Source organism: Sapajus apella, unplaced genomic scaffold, assembly GCF_009761245.1.
Source record: "Sapajus apella isolate SASKATOON/1434 unplaced genomic scaffold, GSC_monkey_1.0 scaffold12, whole genome shotgun sequence".
In the NCBI taxonomy this organism is placed as follows: Eukaryota; Metazoa; Chordata; class Mammalia; order Primates; family Cebidae; genus Sapajus; species Sapajus apella.
In genome coordinates, this window is record NW_022436952.1 from 25,632,962 (window position 1) to 25,653,370 (window position 20,409).

Below are 20,409 nucleotides of genomic sequence, written 5' to 3' on the forward strand. Positions count from 1 at the left end.
TGTCACCCGCCTCGGCCTCCCAAAGTGCTGGGATTACAGGCTTGAGCCACCGCGCCCGGCGTGATCTTCTCTGTTCTACTTTTTTTTTTTTTGAGATGAATTTCACTCTTGTTGTCCAGGCTGGAGTGTAATGGTTCGATCTCAGCTCATTGCAATCTCTGCTGCCCGGGTTCAAGCAATTCTCCTGTCTCAGCCTCCTGAGTAGCTGGGATTACAGGCGCTTACCACCATGCCAGGCAATGTTTGTATTTTTAGAAGAAACGGGGTTTCACCATGTTGGTCAGGCTGGTCTGGAACTCCTGACCTCAAGTGATCTGCCTGCCTCAGCCTGCCAAAGTGCTGGGATTACAGGCGTGAGCTACCGTGCCCAGCCTCTACTTGATTTTTATTATCGGGTGAATGCAGCATTTTAATTTGTAAAAAGAAAAAAATTGTTCGGCAGGAAGCCTGCTGAGGAGAGGGAAACTCATTACCCACCTCGGCCAGCCTGTGATCACACCTGCTAGTGGAAAAAAACAGGGATTGAACCTTTGGAGGCAGCAGATCATCCTCAGATCCTTTCATTTTGGCTTGAAAAATTAATTCAATACACTTAACCTTTTTGTTCTTGGTTTGCAGCCAAAGTTAAAATTAACTTGCATTTTTTAGGACACTGATAGGAAGTAACTTGGGAAGCATGTAGGAAAAATACTGAAAGGAAACTTGCCAATATTTTTTTCTGCCTTTTTATACTTTTCTTACTTTTCACATTTTCTTTTTTTTTATAATTAATTTTTTTTTTTTTGGTGCCATGACTCGGATACAAAGCTTTTCACATTTTCAACCATGATACTAAGGGGAAAATATGCTTTGTCGTTTTGTTTTTTGTTTTTCTTTTTGGAGATCCAGCTTGATTAATATCACATAATGCAAGGTGTGGTGGCTCACGCCTATAATCCCAGCACTTTGAGAGGCCAAGGTGGGTGGATCACCTGAGGTCAGGAGTTTGAGACCACCCTGGCCAACGTGGTGAAATCTCATCTCTACTAAAAATACAAAAATTAGCCAGGCATGGTGGCACATGCCTGTAATCCCCGCTACTCAGGAGGCTGAGGCAGCATAATCACTTGAATCCGGGGGCAAAGTTTGCAGTGATCTGAGGTCCTGCAATTGCACTCTAGCCTGGGCAACAAGAGCAAAACTCTGTCTCAAAAAATATATAGATATATATCACTTAAATGCAAATAAGGAATTTCGTGTAGTCTCTAAGCGTAGCAACTCTGTATGCTTTGCAGGCATTGTATTTCCAGGGCCAGCAAAAGTTTGTTGAATGAATAAATATGGACTAGCCTCCCCAGTCTGGCAGTGACTACTGAATATTAAATTATAGTAGCAGCCTGGGAGTGGACGCTGACCACCATCCCAGTTTGCCAAGGGCTGAGGAGGTTCCCAGGATGAAGAACTTTCAATGCCAAAACCAGGACAGTTCTGGAAAAACCAGGATGAGTTGCTACCAGACCCAAGAGAGGACTGAATGCCACCCAAAGCCACCACCACACTCACTTTTGGTCAAAATTCGTAAGCGTTATTTAAGCTTTAATCAGTCGATCAAATAACTCGAGCCCTGTCCTGGGCTCCTTTTTCTTTCCACTCCAACCTGCTACCTCTGCCCTCCCTAGATGTCATTTATTTATTTATTTTTTCTTTTGAGACAGAGTCTCACTCAGTCCCCAGGCTGGAATGCAGTGGTGTGATCTCTGCTCACTGCAACCTCTGCCTCCCAGGTTCAAGCGATTCTCCTGCCTCAGCTTCCCAAGTAGCTGGGACTACAGGCATGTGCCACCTCACCAAGATAATTTTTGTATTTTTAGTAGAGACGGGCTTTCACTGTGTGGGCCCGGATGGTCTTGATCTCTTGACCTCGTGATCTGCCACCTCAACCTCCCAAAATGCTGGGATTACAGGCGTGAGCCACTGCACCAGGCCAGATGTCTGTCTGTATTTATTATTTATTTATTTATTTGAGACGGGGTCTTGTTATATTGCCTAGGCTGGTCTTGAATTCCAGAGCTCAAGGAGTCCTCCTGCCTCAGCCTCCCAAGTAGTCGGGATTACAGGTATGTGTGACCACGCTGGGCTCATCCCCAGACTTTACCTACCATCTCTTCGCTGATGACCCTCGTGTCCCCTTCCCTCTACTTCACCTCGTTGTTGGTCATCTCCAAAGGTCTCTCTTGTACTAAATCCAGCAGCCTCTACGATTGTTTTCCACTGTCATTCTGAAACCCTCCTTCCTTGGCCTCTCAACCATTCTGGCTTCTAGTTTCCTTCACTGGTTATTTTAAGAACATACATGTGCTATATTTAAGGTGGTTCATTCATTATATTACCAAGCTTGGTATCACAAATAGAGTTCATATAGAAATTGTATAATTCTTCCTTCCCCTCCCTTCCTGCCTCCCTCTTTTCCTTCCATCCTTCCATTCCTTTTTTTCATAATAAGATGTTCCAGCTGCACCTTGTACTTTCTCAGCACCAGCCCTGAGATCAGAAGCCATTTCTTCAAGGAACGGTGCCCTTTCACGGAGAAGGGTAGTTAGTAACTAAGATCTTGGCAATGGGTAAAGTCAGCATTCCTGGAAGTGAGGCCTTTTAGCAAAGATAGGATAAATAAATACTGCATAAGTTCACAAGGATACTCTAATTCTGGTCCAACATCACAAAATTCTGCCTCACCAGCCCCCGTTCCATATATGCATCCCCTATGTTAGCCTTGAACACAGTGTTGTGTGTGTTTCCATCATTGCATTGATCAAAACTCACACTTCTGATCTGCCTCCCTCACTCAACCGTGAAGTTCCACTGGTGCAGGGCCCAAGTCTGTCTTGTGGACCATTGTCTCTCTGCTGCCTGACACGCAGTAGGCACTTTATGTATTTGTTAAGTGAACGGGTGGTCCCAGGGAATTCCCCAGGAGACTTTACCTGGACCTTCTCTCCCGGGTTAGAGGCTCCCTCTGAGTTACATAGATGCCTGTTCTCGCCCCAGCCACCCCACTATCTCATGATGTTACCATCTGTGCTCATCTGACCCTCGTACTGTCACGTGATGGAGGCAGGGACTGGTTTACTCATCTTTGTTGAAGTAACAACAAAGATTGTTCAACAAAGATTGTTGAACCTGGCTAATGCCTTACCATAGTAGTTGCTCAATAAATATTTGTTGCATGGAAGAGTGAATGATTTTGTTCAAATGCCACAGCCAAGATGTGGAGGCACCAGAATTCAAACCTGGTTTCCAAATGACCTCCTGTCTCCTGACATGTTCCATTCCCCTCTGGACGAGGGAAGAGAGGACCAAGCCTGATGATGGGGCAGGGCTTGGTGAGCAGAGAGGAGGGTCAGGGTTGCAAGGCTGGGTGGGCAATCCTAAGCCTGACTTTCTTTCTTTGTCTTTTGTTGTTGTTGTTGTTTTGTTTTGTTTTATTTTTGAGACGGAGTTTCGCTCTTGTTACACAGGCTGGAGTGCAATGGTGTGATTTAGGCTCACTACAACTCCGCCTCGCAGGTTGAAGTGATTCTCCTGCCTCAGCCTCCCAAGTAGCTGGGATTATAGGTGCATGCCACCACGCCCAGCTAATTTTGTATTTTTAGTGAAGACAGTGTTTCGCCATGTTGGTTAGGCTGGTCTGGAATTCCTGACCTCAAGTTATATGCCCGTCTTGGCCTCCCAAAGTGCTGGGCTTATAGGTAGGAGCTGCCGCACCCAGTCTGAGCCTGACTTTTACCAGCTCCTTCGCCTTTATACCTTCTCAGACTATTCCAGTTTCCTGGGTCACAAGTTTCCTACCTTTATCCTCAGCTCTCCATCCATTTCATATCTGCCTCCAGGTAAGAATCAGCCCAGAGCAGGGGCTGAGTGTCAGAAGGAGCAGGACTCTGGGGGCTGGGGAAGGGGGACATGTGCCCTGGACACTTTTCTGCTTGGCCTGGCTCTTGGGCCTGTAGTTCACACCTGGCTGTGGTGATGGTGTGGTGCTTGGCCTGATGGCAAATGTGATTGATCTGGTTTGGCCCCTGGCTCTTGGCGCCTTCCTTGGCCTTGGCCCTGGGCTGCAGCTTGACTATATTCTAGCTTGGCTGTGATGGCTCAGACTGTCTGGCCTCCCTCCGAGCAGGAGGGAGTGTGGTAAAAGCAAACACCAGTCCTGATACCTCAATGGCAGCTACTTCAGACCCTTTTGGGAAGTCAGATGTAAACACAGAAATCAATAAAAAACAAAAACATTGTCTGCCAACAGCCATTAACCCTTTGGCCAGTGGTGGGTGGGAAATGGGAAATCTGAGTTCTGGTCTGTACTGCCTTCTGGCCTTTGGCATGGCCTTGATTGGGCCCCCCAGCTCTCTGGGTCTCACATGGAAAACGGGCTAAAAAGAAATCAGAGGCTGGGCATGGTGGCCCACGCCTGTAATCACACATGTTGGGAGGCCGAGGCAGGAGGATTGCTTGAAGCCCAGGAATTCGAGAGCAGCCTGCTGCGCAACATAGCCAGATCATGTCTCTACAAAGAAATTAAAAATTAGCCAGACGCCGTGGCCTGTGCCTGTAGTCCCAGCTACTTGGGAGGCTGAGGTGGGAGGATCACTTGAACCCAGGAGTTCTAAGTTGCAGTGAGCTGTGATCTCATGACTGCGCTGTAGCCTAGGCAACAGAGAAAGACCCTGTCTCTAAAAAAAAAAAAGAAAAGAAAAAAAGGAAAGAAAGAAAAAAGGAAGAAGAAAGAAAAGTAAAGAAAGAAAGAAAAGAAGGAAGGAAGGAAAGAAGGAGGGAAGGATGGAGGGAAGGAAGGAAGAAAGGAAGGAAGGAAGGAGAGAAGAGAAGGGAAGAAAAGAAAAGAAAACAGATCTGGGTGGGGAATTCTACTGGAGTGTTGGGGTCATATCACCAAACACTTTAAAACCATGTGTTTTTTTTGGTTTTTTTTTTTTGTCATTTAATTGTTTGTGGTGGTAGGTGTGGTGGCTCATGCCTATAATCCCAGCACTTCTGGAGGCCAAGGTGGATGGATCACCTGAGGTCAGGAGTTTGAGACCAGCTTGACCAACAAGGTGAAACCCTGTCTCTTCTAAAAATACAAAATTAGCTGGATGTGGTGGTGTGTGCCTGTAATCCCAGCACTTTGGGAGGCCAAGGCGGGAGGATAACGAGGTCAGGAGATCGAGACCATCCTGGCTAACACATTGAAACCCCATCTCTACTAAAAATTAAAAAAATTAGCCGGGCGTGGTGGCAAACGCCTGTAGTTCCAGCTACTTGGGAGGCTGAGGCAGGAGAATCTCTTGTACCTGGGAGGCAGAGGTTGCAGTGAGCCGATATCGCACCATTGCACTCCAGCCTGGGCAACAGAGCGAGATTCTGTATAAAAAAAAAAAAAAAATATATATATATATATATTCTGGACAAAACCAAATGCATACATACAGCCATTAATGAAGCAAGCTCTGAGTTAAGTGAATAAAGTGAATAAAGCAAAAATACAAATACACATGTAAACACACGCTCATAGATCCGCATATATGCATAGCCTATGTTTCTGGAAGGTGACATAGAAACTGGTACCAGTGGCTTTCCTTGTGGAAAGGAAACTGGGTATGTGGGGTCTGGTAAGAGGTAATTTTTACCATACACTCCTATTCCCATATGTATGTCTCATCCATTGTAAATAAACAAATAATTAAATGTTTTGCAATGAAGGGAATTATCAACAATTTTCAAAATATGTGTTTTCAAAACTAACTTTGGCCGGGTGCGGTGGCTCACGTCTGTAATCCCAGCACTTTGGGAGGCTGAGGTGGGCGGATCACCTGAGGTCAGGAGTTCGAGACCAGCCTGACCAACGTAGTGAAACCTCATCTTTGAAAAAAATTAAAAAAATTTCTTTTTCTTTTTCTTTTTTTTTCTTCGAAGATCTTTAATCTTAGTAACATAAATAATTTTTTTTTCAAAGATGGGGTTTCACCATGATGGCCAGGCTGGTCTTGTATTCCTGACCTCAGGTGATTCACCCACCTCGGCCTCCCAAAGTGCTAGGATTACAGGTGTGAGCCACCACACCTGGCAAAAAAAAAATTCTGTTTAATTAAAAAAAAACTAACTTTGGCCGGGAGCAGTGACTCATGACTGTAATCCCAGCACTTTGGGAGGCTGAGGTAGGCGGACCACCTGAGATCGGGAGTTCAAGACCAGCCTGACCAGCATGGTGAAACCCATCTCTACTAAAAATACAAAATTAGCCAGATGTGGTGGCGCATGTAATCCTGTAATCCTAGCTACTCAAGAGGCTGAGGCAGGAGAATTGCTTGAACTCAGGAGGCAAACCTTGTAGTGAGCCAAGATTGTGCCATTGAACTCCAGCCTGGAAAACAAGAGCAAAACTCCGTCTCAAAAAAAAACTAACTTCAATCTAAGTCTAATTGAAACCTGGGCTGGGCGTGGTGGCTAATGCCTGTAGTCCCAGCACTTTAGGAGGCAGAGGTGGAAGGATCATTTGAGCCCAGGAGTTCAAAACCAGCCTGGATAACACAGCGAGACCTCATTCTCCACAAAAATAATTTTTGGAACCCGGTGGGCAGAGGTTGCAGTGAGCCAAGATCATGCCATTGCACTCCAGCCTGGTCAACAAGAGTGAGACTCCATCTAAAAAAAATAAAATAGGCCAGGTGTGGTGGCTTATGCCTGTAATCCCAGCACTTTTGGAAGCTGAGGCAGTTGGATTGTCTGAGCTCAGGAGTTCCCGACCAGCCTGGGCAATACAATGAAACCCCATCTCTACTAAAAAAAACAAAAAAATTAGCCAGGCGTGGTGGTGTGTTCCTGTAGTCCCAGCTACTCGGGAGGCTGAGGCAAGAGAATCACTTGAACCCGGGAGGCAGAGGTCACAGTGAGCCAAAATTGCACCACTGCACTCCAGCCTGGGTGACAGAGCGAGACTCCGTCTCAAAAGTACACAACACTGAAAAAAGAAAAAATAGGGGGATGGGATAAAATAAAAATAAAAATAAAAAATAAATAGGGCCGGGAGCAGTGGCTCACACCTATAATCCCAGCACTTTGGGAGGCTGAGGTGGGTGGATCATGAGGTCAGGAGATCGAGACCATCCTGACTAACATCGTGAAAACTTGTCTCTAAAAAAACCAAATAAAATTACATAAAATTAAAAATTAAAGACTTAAAACATAAAATAATAAACAACTCTATATAAATGCTTCATTATAGAAATATGAGCAGTAAACAATAGATCCCTCTTATCCACAGTTTAGCTTTCTGTAATGTCACTTTCTCAGATTTCAGTTACCAGTGTTCAACCACAATTCAAACATATTCAATGGCAAATTCCAGAAATAAACTTTTTTTTTTTTTTTGGAGACAGAGTCTCACTCTGCTGCCCAGGCTGGAGTGCAATGGCACAATCTCAGCTCACTGCAACCTCTGCCTCCCAGGCTCAAGCAATTCTCCTACCTGAGCCTCCTGAGTAGCTGGGATTACAAGCATGTGCTACCACGCCCGGATAATTTTTATATTTTTAGTAGAGACGGGTTTTCACCATGTTGGCCAGGCTGGTCTTGAACTCCTGACCTCAGATGATCCACCTGCCTCAGCCTCCCAAAGTGCTGGGATTACCGGCGTGAGCCACCCTGCCTGGCCTAGGTAGAATATTTCTGATCTTTTGTGTTCTAGTTCATGTTTTCATAGTTTCATGTTTTTGTTTAGATAAAACATTCCTTTCATGTTTTATCCTCCTTGATTCGCCAAACAAGCCTGGGAGGTGATGATTTTCTCTGCATGTTGCAGAGAAAATAAATGAGTCAGAGAAACTAGGAGCTTGTACATATTTGCACAGCCATTTCCAAAAAGACTGTAATAACTGCCAGTCATAGCTGTGACAGCTGCCATTCACTGGGCTCTTCTCTGTCCCAGGTACCATGCTGGGCTCTGGACACATTCAATATTCAATAGTATTTAGTTCAATCCTTACTACTACCTCCGTGGTGATATTATGATCCCCACTTTATTAGAGAAACACACATATAGGCCGGGTGCAGTGGCTCACGCCTGTAATCCTAGCACTTTGGGAGGCCGAGGTGGGTGGATCACCTGAGGTCAGGAGTTCAAGACCAGCCTGGCCATCATGGTGAAACCCCATCTTAAAAAAAAAAAAAAGAGAGAGAGAAACACACATATAGATTCAGAGAGGTAAAGCAAGTATGTACAAAGCCAAGTTATCGGCCTGACACAGTGGCTCACACCTGTAATCCCAGCACTTTAGGAGGCAGAGGCAGGTAAATCTCTTGAGATCAGGAGTTTGAGAACAGCCTGGACAACATAGCAAAACCCCATCTCTACAAAAAGTACAAAATTTAGCCAGGTGTGCTGGTGTGCACCTGTGGTCCCAACTACTCAGAGGGTGAGGTGGGAGGATTGCTTGAGCCCAGAAGGTTGAGGCTGCAGTGAGCCAAGATCGTGCCCCTGTACTCCAGCCTAGCAATGGAGCAAGAATCTATCTCAAAAACAACAACAAAGAAAGCCAATTAGTCAAAGGGCTAGAACATGGGTCTCTAATTTCTGTCTGTTGCTTTTTCTGCTACAAATGGATCATCTTTGAAGCTCTAGGGAAAACTTTGGGGTGCAGCCAAATCGGGTGCAAATGACCTGGAGTTTGTTTTGTTTTGTTTTTGAGACAAAGTCTCGCTCTTGTCACCCAGGCTGGAGTGCAATGACGTGATCTTAGCTCACTGAAACCTCCACCTCCCGGGTTGAAGCGATTCCCCTGCCTCAGCCTCACGAGTAGCTGGGATTACAGGTACCTGCCACTATTCCCAGCTAATTTTTGTATTTTTAGTAGAGAAGGGGTTTCACTATGTTGGTCAGGCTGGTCTCAAACTTCTGACCTCAAGTGATCCATCCACCTCAGCCTCCCAAAGTGCTAGGATTACAGGCATGAGCCACCGAGCCCAGCCCTTTTTATTTTTTTATATGTTTTTTCTTCTTTTTCACAAGAAGATTCAGAAGATATTTTTTTTTTGAGATGGAGTCTCGCTCTGTTGCCCAGGCTGGAGTATGGTGGCACGATGTCGGCTCACTGCAACCTCCGCCTCCTGGATTCAGGCGATTTTTGGCTAATTTTTGTATTTTCAGTAGAGACAGGGTTTCACCATGTTGGCCAAGCTGGTCTCAAATTCCTGACCTCAAGTGATCTGACGGCCTCGGCCTCCCAAAGTGCTAGGATTACAGGCCTGAGCCACTGCGCCCACCTCCCCGCCCCCACACACTTTTTTTTTAATGACAGGGTGTTGCTGGTCTGTCACGTAGGCTGGAGTACAGTGGTTTGTGCATATCTCACTGTAACCTTGAACTCCTGGGCTCAAGCAATCTTCCCACTTCAGCCTGCTGAGGAGCTAGGACTGCAGGTATGAACCACCACACCCAGCTTCACCTGGAGAGTTTGTTAAAACACAGAGTTCTGGCCAGGTGCCGTGGCTCATGCCTGTAATCCCAGCACTTTGGGAGGCTAAGGAGGCAGGTGGATCACAAGGCCAGGAGTTCAAGACCAGCTTGACCAAGATGGTGAAACCCTGTCTCTACTAAAAGCACAAAAATTAGCTGGGTGTGATGGCGGGTGCCTGTAATCCCAGCTACTCGGGAGGCAGAGGCAGAGAATTCCTTGAACCCAGGAGGCGGAGGTTGCAGTGAGCCAAGACTGTGCCACTGCACTCCAGCCTGGCAACAAAAGAGAAACAACATAGAATTTTCATCTGGTAGGTCTGGGACACAGAATTTGCACTTTAGGTGATGCATTTCCGCTGCTGGGCCAGGCATTCTGCTCTAGGAATGGTTTTCCCAATATCTCATCCCATTGCTCCAGGGTTGTGCTCTAGCCCTGCTGGAGAAAGCTCCTAGGCAGAGTTTGAATGTGAAGCTGATACAGGGATCTTATGAAACTGCCTGTGCAAAAATTGTAGCCATGGCCGGACGCGGTGTGGCTCATACCTGTAATCCTAGCACTCTGGGAGGCCGAGGTAGGCAGGTCATGAGGTCAAGCGATCAAGGCCATCCTGGCCAACATGGTGAAGCCCCATCTCTACTAAAAATACAAAAATTAGCTGGGTGTGGTGGTGCATGCCTGTAGTCCCAGCTAGTTGGGAGGCTGAGGCAGGAGAATCACTTGAACCCAGGAGGTGGAGGTTATGCCACTGCACTCCAGCCTGCTGACAGAGTGAGACCCCCATCTCAAAAAAAAAAAATTGTAGCCATGAAAGAAGTCCAACATAAATTGACTCCATCTTGCTTCTAAACGCACAAGCTAACTGCCCTTGCTCATTCCTGGGCCTAGGCCAAGCCAGCTATGGGAAGACTTTATAGTTTAAGTCGAACAAGGATGATAGCAGTCCCTTCCCAGAACTGACCTCTCTGGGACTAAAACCACCTTTGTAAGAGTAATGAAAGGCCACAATGATAGGATTATAGCAGCAGCATGATTTCTGCTAAAATGTAGACATAAATGATAACCAGCCATTCTTCTATAATTCCTTAATGATCAGGAGTCATGTAGCCAGAGGTCACAAGATTGGTACCTTCCCCATTTGCTCCTATAGATAACATCACTATTACCAAAATTTAAGATTTGTCTTTAAGATATTTTTCAGACATTTGCATGTGGGCAGATCAATGGAAGCCACCTGGATTGTGACTTTTACCAAGGAGCCGACTCAGCTGGTCCTGATGCAACGGGAGAGTTTCCTTGATCCGCTTCACGGGAGGGAACTGGAGGGGCTCCTCTAACTCAGCCCACCACTAGCCGCTCCTCGAGGGAGGGGGCGCACGAGTGAGTGAGTACAGTAACTGGAGCAAACAAATGCTGGAAGTGATCAGTCATTCCTCTCAGGTGGGAGCAGGCTCTGTGCGGTCCCGCAGCGGCGTCCAAGCACGTTACGACCAATGTTTTTTCAGCTCTGCTGTCCAGGGACAGCCAAGCATTAACCAGCTCAGTGGAGGGTCAAAGTGGCAGCCCCTGATCTGTCCAGCTTCCAGGAAGAATCAGGTCATCCAAACCTCAGAAGTTAGCCGCATCTATCTGTAGTCTCTGATGCTCAGTTGCTTCTCTGCTTGCTGCTCAGCTGCTTGTGTTGCTCGCCAGCTAAAGTCTTTTATGGGCACAGGATAGGGGCGGGGCAGGCCAAAAAGGCAACATTTGGGTGGGAAAATGGGGTCAGCTGATTTCATTTAAGGCTACAGTTCTAGCGCTTTGGGAGGCCGCGGCAGGCAAATCACCTGAGGTTAAGAAGGCAAGACCAGCCTGGCCAACATGGTGAAACCCTGTCTCTACCAAAAATACAAAAAGTTAACTGGGCATGGTGTTAGGCACCTGTAATCCCAGCTACTTGGGAGGCTGAGGCAGGAGAGTCGCTTGAACTGGGAGGCGGAGGTTGCAGTGAGCTGAGATCACGTCGTTGTACTCCAGCTTGGGCAATGAGAGTAAAACTCTGTCTCAAAAAAAAAAAAGAAAGAACGAAAATAAATCTTGAGGCCGGAAATGGCAGCTCACTTCTGTAATCCCAGCACTTTGGGAGGTTGAAGAAGGAGGATCACTGAGTCCAGGAGTTCGAGACCAGACGGGGCAATAAAATGAAATCCCATCTCTAAAAAAAAAGAAAAGAAAAGAAAAAAAAAGAGCCGGGTGCGGTGGTGCACAGCTACCCGGCCATAGTCCCAGCTACTCAGGGACTGAGGCAGGAGGGATGCTTGAGCCCAGGGGGTTGAAGCTGCAGTGAGCTGTGATTGCGCCACTGAACTCTAGCCTGGGCAACAGAGCAAGACCCTCTCTCTAAATAAATAAATTAATTAAATAATAAATCTCGACATTTGATAGGGCAAGTTTCCCTTTCTCATTCCTCTTTCTACAAGTGTCTTGACTATTTATGGCCCTTTACTCTTTATTACAAATTTCAGAATTGGCATGTCAAGGTCATTGCAAAAGTACCCAGATTATAGAGACAGAAAGCAAATTGGTGGTTGTTGGGGGGTGGGAAAAGGGAAATGGGCAGTGACTGCTTTGGAGTACAGGGGTTTCTTCAGGGCAGTTAAATGCCCGGAACTAGAGGTGATGACCGCACAACATTGTGAATGTACTCGATGCTACCAAATAAAATAGTTCACTTTAAAATGGTTGATTTTATGTTTTGCAAATTTCACCTTACTTTTAAAAAATAACAGGCCAGGCGCAGTGGCTCATGCCTGTAATCCCAGCACTTTGGGCAGATCACGAGGTCAAGAGATCCAGACCATCCTGGCCAACATGGTGAAACCCCGTCTCTACTAAAAATACAAAAATTAGCTGGGCGTGGTGGCTCAAGCCTGTAATTCCAGTTACTCTGGAGGCTGAGGCGGGAGAATCACTTGAACCCAGCGGGCGGAGGTTGCAGTGAGCCAAGATCGCACCACTGCACTCCAGCCTGATGAGAGAATGAGACTCTGTCTCAAAAAAAATAAATAAATAAAAATAAACACTTGGATTCTTCATACACGCAAACTGATAAAATAAATGTTGATAAGCACTAGGTTTTAGGGTAATTTGCTACACAGCAGTAGATAATACAACATCCTCTGATTTATTTTTTCTTTTTTTTTTTTTTTTGAGATGGAGTCTCACTCTGTCACCCAGGCTATAATTGTGGGATTTTTTTTTTTTTTTTTTTTTGAGACGGAGTCTCAAGATCATGCCATTGCACTTCAGCCTGGGTGACAGAGCAAGACTCTGTCAAAAAAGAGAGAGAGAGAAGAAAAGAAGGATGGAGGTGAAGTTCTACCTTCAGGATGTCAGCATGAGAAGTTCTGTGGACCACTTCCCAGTAAAACAAGCATAAATGGAAAAAATTATATTAAAAATCATTTAGGGGACAGGTGCCGTGGCTCATGCCTGTAATCCCAGCACTTTGCAAGGCCGAGGCGGGTGGATCACGAGGTCAGGAGTTTGAGATCAGCCTGGTTAATATGGCGAAACCCTGTCTCTACTAAAAGTACTGTACAAAAATTAGCCTGGCATGGTGGCACGTGCCTGTAGTCCCAGCTGCTCGGGAGACTGAGGCAGAAGAACCGCTTGAGCCCAGGAGGCAGAGGTTCCAGTGAGCCAAGATTGCACCACTGCACTCCATCCTGGGTGACAGAGCGAGACTCCATCTCAAAAAAAAAAAAAAAAAAAAATCATTTAGGATGGGAATGATGGCTCACGCCTGTAATGTAATCCCAGGACTTTGGGAGACCAAGGAGGGCAGATTGCTTGAGCGCAGTTCAATCCGAGCCGAGCAACATGACAAAATCCTGTCTCTACAACAAATACAAAAATCAGCGGGGCATGGTGATGCATGGCTGTGGTCCCAGCTACTTGGGAGGCTGGGAGGTAGAGGTTGCAGTGAGTCAAGATTGCATCATTGGACTCTAGACTGGGCAACAGAGTAAGACCTTGTCTCAAAAAAAGAAATTAAAAAATCATTTAAAGTAATTGTCCTAAGAGGTTACTGCAAATGAAGAAACATTTATTTAAGAAAACTGGGGCCGGGCGCGGTGGCTCAAGCCTGTAATCCCAGCACTTTGGGAGGCCGAGGCGGGTGGATCACGAGGTCAAGAGATCGAGACCATCCTGGTCAACATGGTGAAACCCCGTCTCTACTAAAACTACAAAAAAATTAGCTGGGCATGGTGGCGCGTGCCTGTAGTCCCAGCTACTCAGGAGGCTGAGGCAGGAGAATTGCCTGAACCCAGGAGGCGGAGGTTGCGGTGAGCCGAGATCGCGCCATTGCACCCCAGCCTGGGTAACAAAAGGGAACCCCGTTCCCCCAAAAAAAAAAAAAAAAAAAGAAAACTGAATAAAGGCCAGTTGTGGTGACTCACATTTGTAATCCCAGAACTTTGGGAGGCTGAGGCGGGTGGATCACCTGATGTCAGGAGTTCGAGACCAGCCTGGCCAACATGGTGAAACCCCATCTCTACTAAAAATACAAAAAATTGGCTCTCTGCTCCTTCTGTTCAACAGACAGCCTCATCTTGTCTCCCATCGCCAGCCACATCCCTGAGACACCATGGGGAAGGTGAAGGTCGGAGTCAACGGATTTGGTCTTATTGGGCGCCTGGTCACCAGGGCTGCTTTTAACTCTGGTAAAGTGGATATTGTCGCCATCAATGATCCCTTCATTGACGTCAACTACATGGTCTACATGTTCCAGTATGAATCCACCCATGACAAATTCCATGGCACTGTCAAGGCTGAGAACGGGAAGCTTGTCATCAATGGAAATCCCATCACCATCTTCCAGGAGCGAGATCCCTCCAAAATCAAGTGGGGCGATGCTGGCGCTGAGTATGTGGTGGAGTCCACTGGCATCTTCACCACCATGGAGAAGGCTGGGGCTCACTTGCAGGGGGGAACCAAAAGGGTCATCATACCTGCCCCTTCTGCTGATGCCCCCATGTTCGTGATGGGCATGAACCATGAGAAGTATGACAACAGCCTCAAGATCGTCAGCAATGCCTCCTGCACCACCAACTGCTTAGCACCCCTGGCCAAGGTCATCCATGACAACTTTGGTATCATGGAAGGACTCATGACAACTGTCCACGCCATCACTGCCACCCAGAAGACTGTGGATGGACCCTCCGGGAAACTGTGGTGTGATGGCCGTGGGGCTCTCCAGAACATCATCCCTGCCTCTACTGGTGCTGCCAAGGCCCTGGGCAAGGTCATCCCTGAGCCAAACGGGAACTCACTGGCATGGCCTTCCGTGTCCCCGCTGCCAGTGTGTCAGTGGTGGACCTGACCTGCCATCTGGAAAAACCTGCCAAATGTGATGATGTCAAGAAGGTGGTGAAGCAGGCGTCGGAGGGCCCCCTCAAGGGCATCCTGGGCTACACTGAGCACCAGGTGGTGTCCTCTGACTTCATCAGTGACACCCATTCTTCCACCTTCGATGCTGGGGCTGGTATTGCCCTCGACGACCACTTCGTCAAGCTTATTTCCTGGTATGACAATGAATTTGGCTACAGCAACAGGGTGGTGGACCTCATGTCCCACATGGCCTCCAAGGAGTAAGACCCCTGGACCACCAGCTCCAGCGACAGCACGAGAGGAAGAGAGGCCCTCACTGCTGGGGAGTCCCTGCCACAGAGTCCCCCACCACATTGAATTGCCCCTCCTCACAGTTTCCATGCAGACCCCTTGAAGAGGGAGGGGCCTAGGGAGCCCCACCTTGTTGTGTACCATCAATAAAGTCCCGTGTGCTCAGCCAAAAAAAAAAAAAAAAAAAACAAACAAAAAAAATTAGCCAGGCATGGTGGTGCGTGCCTATAATCCCAGTTACTTGGGAGGCCGAAGCAAGAGAATCGCTTGAACCCAGAAGGTGGTTACAGTGAATTGAGATTGCACCACTGCACTCCAGCCTGGGCAACAAGAATGAAAGGCTGTCTCAATTGAGAAAAAAAGAAAGAAAAGAAAAGAAAACTGAATAAAACCTGTTAAGAACAGCAAGAGTCTGGAGCTTGCACCACAAGCTGTTCCCTATCCACACCCCACACTCCCCTACGCTCTGTCTGAAGGACACTGCAGTCTGCACAGGTGTGAGCCAAAAGAGAGGACTGCTTCTCCCTTCACCTCCCCAAACAGGGGGATACAGTGAACAGAGGCTTCATCCCACCTATGGTAGGCCAAGAATACCAAAACCCTGATTGTCCTTGCCTCAGCTCACTCATAGGGCAGAGGCTCTATACCAAGGAAAGACAAGGGGAGAGGATCATGGCTACCACACCTGCCCAACATCCAGTAGTGGCTCAGAAATTTTGCCTATGGGGAGAGGAAGTCCATAAGAACATGAAGATCTGACAGTGTCTACAAACAAACTGACTTTACTGAAATAGAGTGGAGGGAACATCAAGTCTACGGACGCATGCTAACATAGTGGAGATTTTGTTACATGAGGAAATAAGAGAAGGCTGGTACAATTGACCTTGAACAACATGGATTTGAACTGCACGAGTCCACTTATATGTGGATTTTCTTCTGCCTCTGCCACCCCAAGATAGCAAGACCAATGCATCTTCTTCATCTTCTTCCTCCCCAGCCTACTCAATGTGATGACATAGATGAAGACCTTTGTGATGATCCACTTCCACTTGATGAATAGTAAATATATTTTTACTTTTTTTTTGGTTTTGAAACAGAGTCTTGCTCTGTTGCCCAGGCTGGAGTGCAATGGTGTGATCTTGGCTCACTGCAACCTCCACCTCCAGGATTCAAGTGATTCTCCTGCCTCAGACTCCTGAGGACAATCAGGGTCCCATTAACATACTAAACACACACTCATCAGCGCTCGGACAGTTCCAAGAACACCCATATTTGGTGTAAAAATGGATATCACCACATTTCTGAGAAATATCCACTTTTTTGGCTAATTTTTGTATTTTTAGTAGAGATGGGGTTTCTTTTCTTTTCTTTTTTAGATGGGGTTTCACCATGTTGGTCAGGCTGGTCTTGAACTCCCGAACTCAGGTGATCCGCCCACCTTGGCCTCCAAAGTGCTTAGATTACAGGCGTGAGCCACCGTGCCTGGCCAAGATGGGGTTTCACCATGTTGGCCAGGCTGGCCTTGAACTCCTGACCTCAGGTGATCCGCCTGCCTCAGTTTCCCAAAGTGTGGGGATTACAGGTGTGAGCCACTGCACTCGGCATATTTTCAATTTCTTATGATACCAGTGGGCTGGAGGAGATCCCCAAATGCTGGTAGGAACTCGATCCCGGCCAGTGTCCAAGCTCTTGACATCATTGAACTCAAGGATGAGTCGGAAAATAGTGAAAGTGCGGAGAGGTACACGCTCAAGAAAGGGGAATACAGGCATAACGCGGAGCCCTGAGTGGCCGGGTTTGGGACTGCTACCTTTATGTATTTCTTTAACCAAGGGGTGAAGAAATTCATGAAAATTTGAAATTCATGAAAATTTCAAATAAAAGGTGGAGATTTCTCAGAAATGGGATGCTATCCATTTTTTTTTTTTTTTTTTTTTTTAGGAAAGATCGTGTTTTTTTCTTTTTATTCCCCCGGGAGTGCAATGGCGCGATCTCGGCTCACCGCAACCTCCGCCTCCTGGGTTCAGGCAATTCTCCTGCCTCAGCCTCCTGAGTAGCTGGGATTACAGGCACGCACCACCATGCCCAGCTAATTTTTTGTAGTTTTAGTAGAGACGGGGTTTCACCATGTTGACCAGGATGGTCTCGATCTCTTGACCTCGTGATCCACCCGCCTCGGCCTCCCAAAGTGCTGAGATTACAGGCTTGAGCCACCGCGCCCGGCTTTATGCTATCCATTTTTACACCAAATATGGGTGTTCTCGGAACTGTCCCAGCAGTGGTGGGTGTGTGTTTAGTATGTTTTTTTGTTGTTGTTGTTCTCACCCAATACACTTAGAATGGTTAGTATGCTAATGTGCATATGATGAGGTCTTAGGCGAAACCTAGGTTGAACCCTGCACCATGTCAGGTCCAGTCTCTCTTAGCCAGCTTGGTCCACACCCTGTTTTTTAGGGTCTTATCAACCCATAGGCTCTAGTCATGTGAAACTGCTGCCTGGAATTTTTATTCTCCTGTGACCACCTTGTATTATTCCTGTCTCATTTACGTTTTTCTTTTATTAATTATACATACACACACGCACACCTGCACACACACATATATATGTTTCTGTTTGTTTGTTTTAAGAGACAGGGTCTCACTGTGTTATCAAAGCTGGCCTCAAACTTCTGGGCTCAAGCAATCCTCCTGCCTTGGCCTCTTGAGTAGCTGGGATTATAAGCACGTGTTGTTCCCAGACCAAACTGAGGGTTGGGCTGCTATTCCTCATGGCCCAATAATGAAATGCAGATGATCTGGGGAGGAAGAGAGTTTTTATTTCTGCAATCGGTTATAGGGAGAGGGCCTGGAAATTATGGCCAGGCCAACTCAAAATTACAGTTTTCCAGAGCTTATATACCTCTGAGCTATATGTCTATGTGTAAGTGTGCATCCATCTAAAGACATACATGATTAACTTCTTTGGTTTTTTTGTTTGTTTGTTTGTTTTGAGACAGAGTTTTTCTCTGCTGCCCAGGTTGGAGCACAGTAGCACAATCTCAGCTCACTGAAACCTCCACCTCCCAGTTCAAGCAATTCTCCTGTCTCAGCCTCCCAAGTAGCTGGGACTACAGGTATCCCCGGCTAATTTTTTTGTATTTTTAGTAGAGACGGGGTTTCACTATGTGGGTCAGGCTGGTCTAGAACTTCTGACCTCAAGTGATCTGCCCACCTCAGCCTCCCAAAGTGCTGGGATTACAGGCATGAGCCACTGCACCCAGCTGGTTAACTTTTAATTTGTAACTAAGGTCTGAGTCCTGAAGACTTTCCTCTGGAGCCTTAGCAAATTTACTTAATCTAAATGGGTCCAGGTGCTGGGGCGATTACCCTTATCTTGTTTCCTGCTAAATCATGAAGGTTTGGGGAGTTCCTTCAGACCCACAGTAAAATTTATTTAATCCTAAATGGGCCCTGTTAAGAATTCCTTCATTATTTCGTCACGATTTAAGGCCCAGGCCTAGGCAAAACTCTTGGTGGGCTTTTGTTACATTCCAGTCTTTGTATAGTGGCACTGGCTTTTAATATTTAACTTAACCATTCAGTCAGTACTGAAACAGTTGTTACGGAGGCCTGAGTTAGTGAGATATGGCCTGCCACAGTACCACCACGCCCAGCCCTTATGATTTTATCTGTCGCCCAGGCTGGTGCATGGTGGCAACATCATATCCTACTGTAGCCTTGAATTCCTGGACTCAGGTGGTCCTCCTGCCTCAGCCTCCAGAGTAGGTGGGACTACAGGTGCATGCTACCATGCCTGGTAAATTTTTAAATTATTTGTTGAGACAGGGTCTTGCTATGTTGCCTAGGCCGGTCTCTAACTCCTGGGCTTGAGTGATCCTCCCAAAATGTTGAGATTACAGGCATGAGCCACCATGCCCACCTCATTATTTTCTTAAAAGCCTTTTCTTTTCTCTAGCTTGCTTAATTTTAAGAACATAGTATATATATATATAACATAAAAAACACGTGTTAGTGTACCGTGTGATTGGTAAGTCAATAGGAAGCTATTAGTAGTTAAGTTTCTGAGGAGTCAGAAAAGTTTTTTCTTTTTCTTTGCTTTTTTTTGTTGTTGAGACAGGGTCTCTCGCTCTGTCACCAGGCTGGGGTACAGTGGTGTGAACATGGCTCGCTGCAGCCTCGACTGCCTTGGCTTAAGCAATCTTCTTGCCTCAGCCTCCTGAGTAGCTGGGACCACAGGTACATACCACTATACTGAGCTAAGTTTGGTATTTTTAGAGAGAGAGTCTTGCCTTGTTGCCCAGGCTGGACACAAACTCCTGGGCTCGGCACTGTACCTGCCTCCACCTCCCAGAGTGCTGGGATGATAGGCATGGGCCACGATGCGCAGCCTTTTTTTTTTTTTTTTTTTTTTTTTTTTTTTTGTGGGCGAGAGGGAGTCCAAAAGTACACACTCGGTTTTGACTGCACAGAGGGGGTCATAACCCTTAGAGACACTGGTTCTTCAAGGGTCAACTGTAGGTTCCCTTAAGAGTGATACATTAAGCCACAAGCCAGCTAGTTTACCAGAGGGAACCAAGGGGGAAAGATCCTAAGAAGAACACTCTTGGGGTCAGAACAAAGCTCAAAGACTGGCCTCAAAAACCATCCCTGCCAGAATTTAATTGAATCAGACTAGGGAGGAATTTATGCCCCAGGACATTGTCAAAAATAATAGAGGAATCAGCTTGCAATTAGTGGAGCTTAACAGCCGGGTGTGATGTAAGATGAGGCAGCCAGCTTAACAGAAAGATAAAGGAAAGGGACGAAGAGAGCCCTGCCAAAACCACGATTATCTTCCTGTGACAACGTGCACACTCAAGGCTGCATCCTCTGAAGAATGACACCAAAGACTTCACAATATCTGGGAAATAGATTTCACTAAACTAATCTAGCCAAGTGATAAGCAAACAAGCAAATAACAACAGAAACAAGCCCTACAGAGAGGAAATGGGAATTAGAGTTGCTAATATATATTATTACTATTATTTTGAGACAGAGTCTCACTCTGTTGCCAAGGCGGGAGTGCAGTGGTGTGATCTCGGCTCACTACGACTTCTGCCTCCTGGGTTTCAGTGATTCTCCTGCCTCAGCATTTCGAGTAGCTGGGATTATAGACACACGCCACCATGCCTGGCTAATTTTTGTATTTTTAGTGGAGATGAAATTTTCCCATGTTGGCCAGGCTGGTCTTTAACTCCTGACCTCAGGTGATCCTCCCACTGCA

General features: G+C 46.5%; 1 pseudogene across 1 annotated transcript; it reads left to right on the forward strand.

Annotated features, from left to right (window-relative positions):
- Positions 1-14,043: 14,043 nt before the first annotated feature.
- LOC116553203 lies at positions 14,044-15,313 on the forward strand (annotated as a pseudogene). Its single transcript, XR_004269666.1, has one exon. The product of XR_004269666.1 is annotated as a glyceraldehyde-3-phosphate dehydrogenase pseudogene (transcript).
- The last annotated feature ends 5,096 nt before the right edge of the window (positions 15,314-20,409 follow it).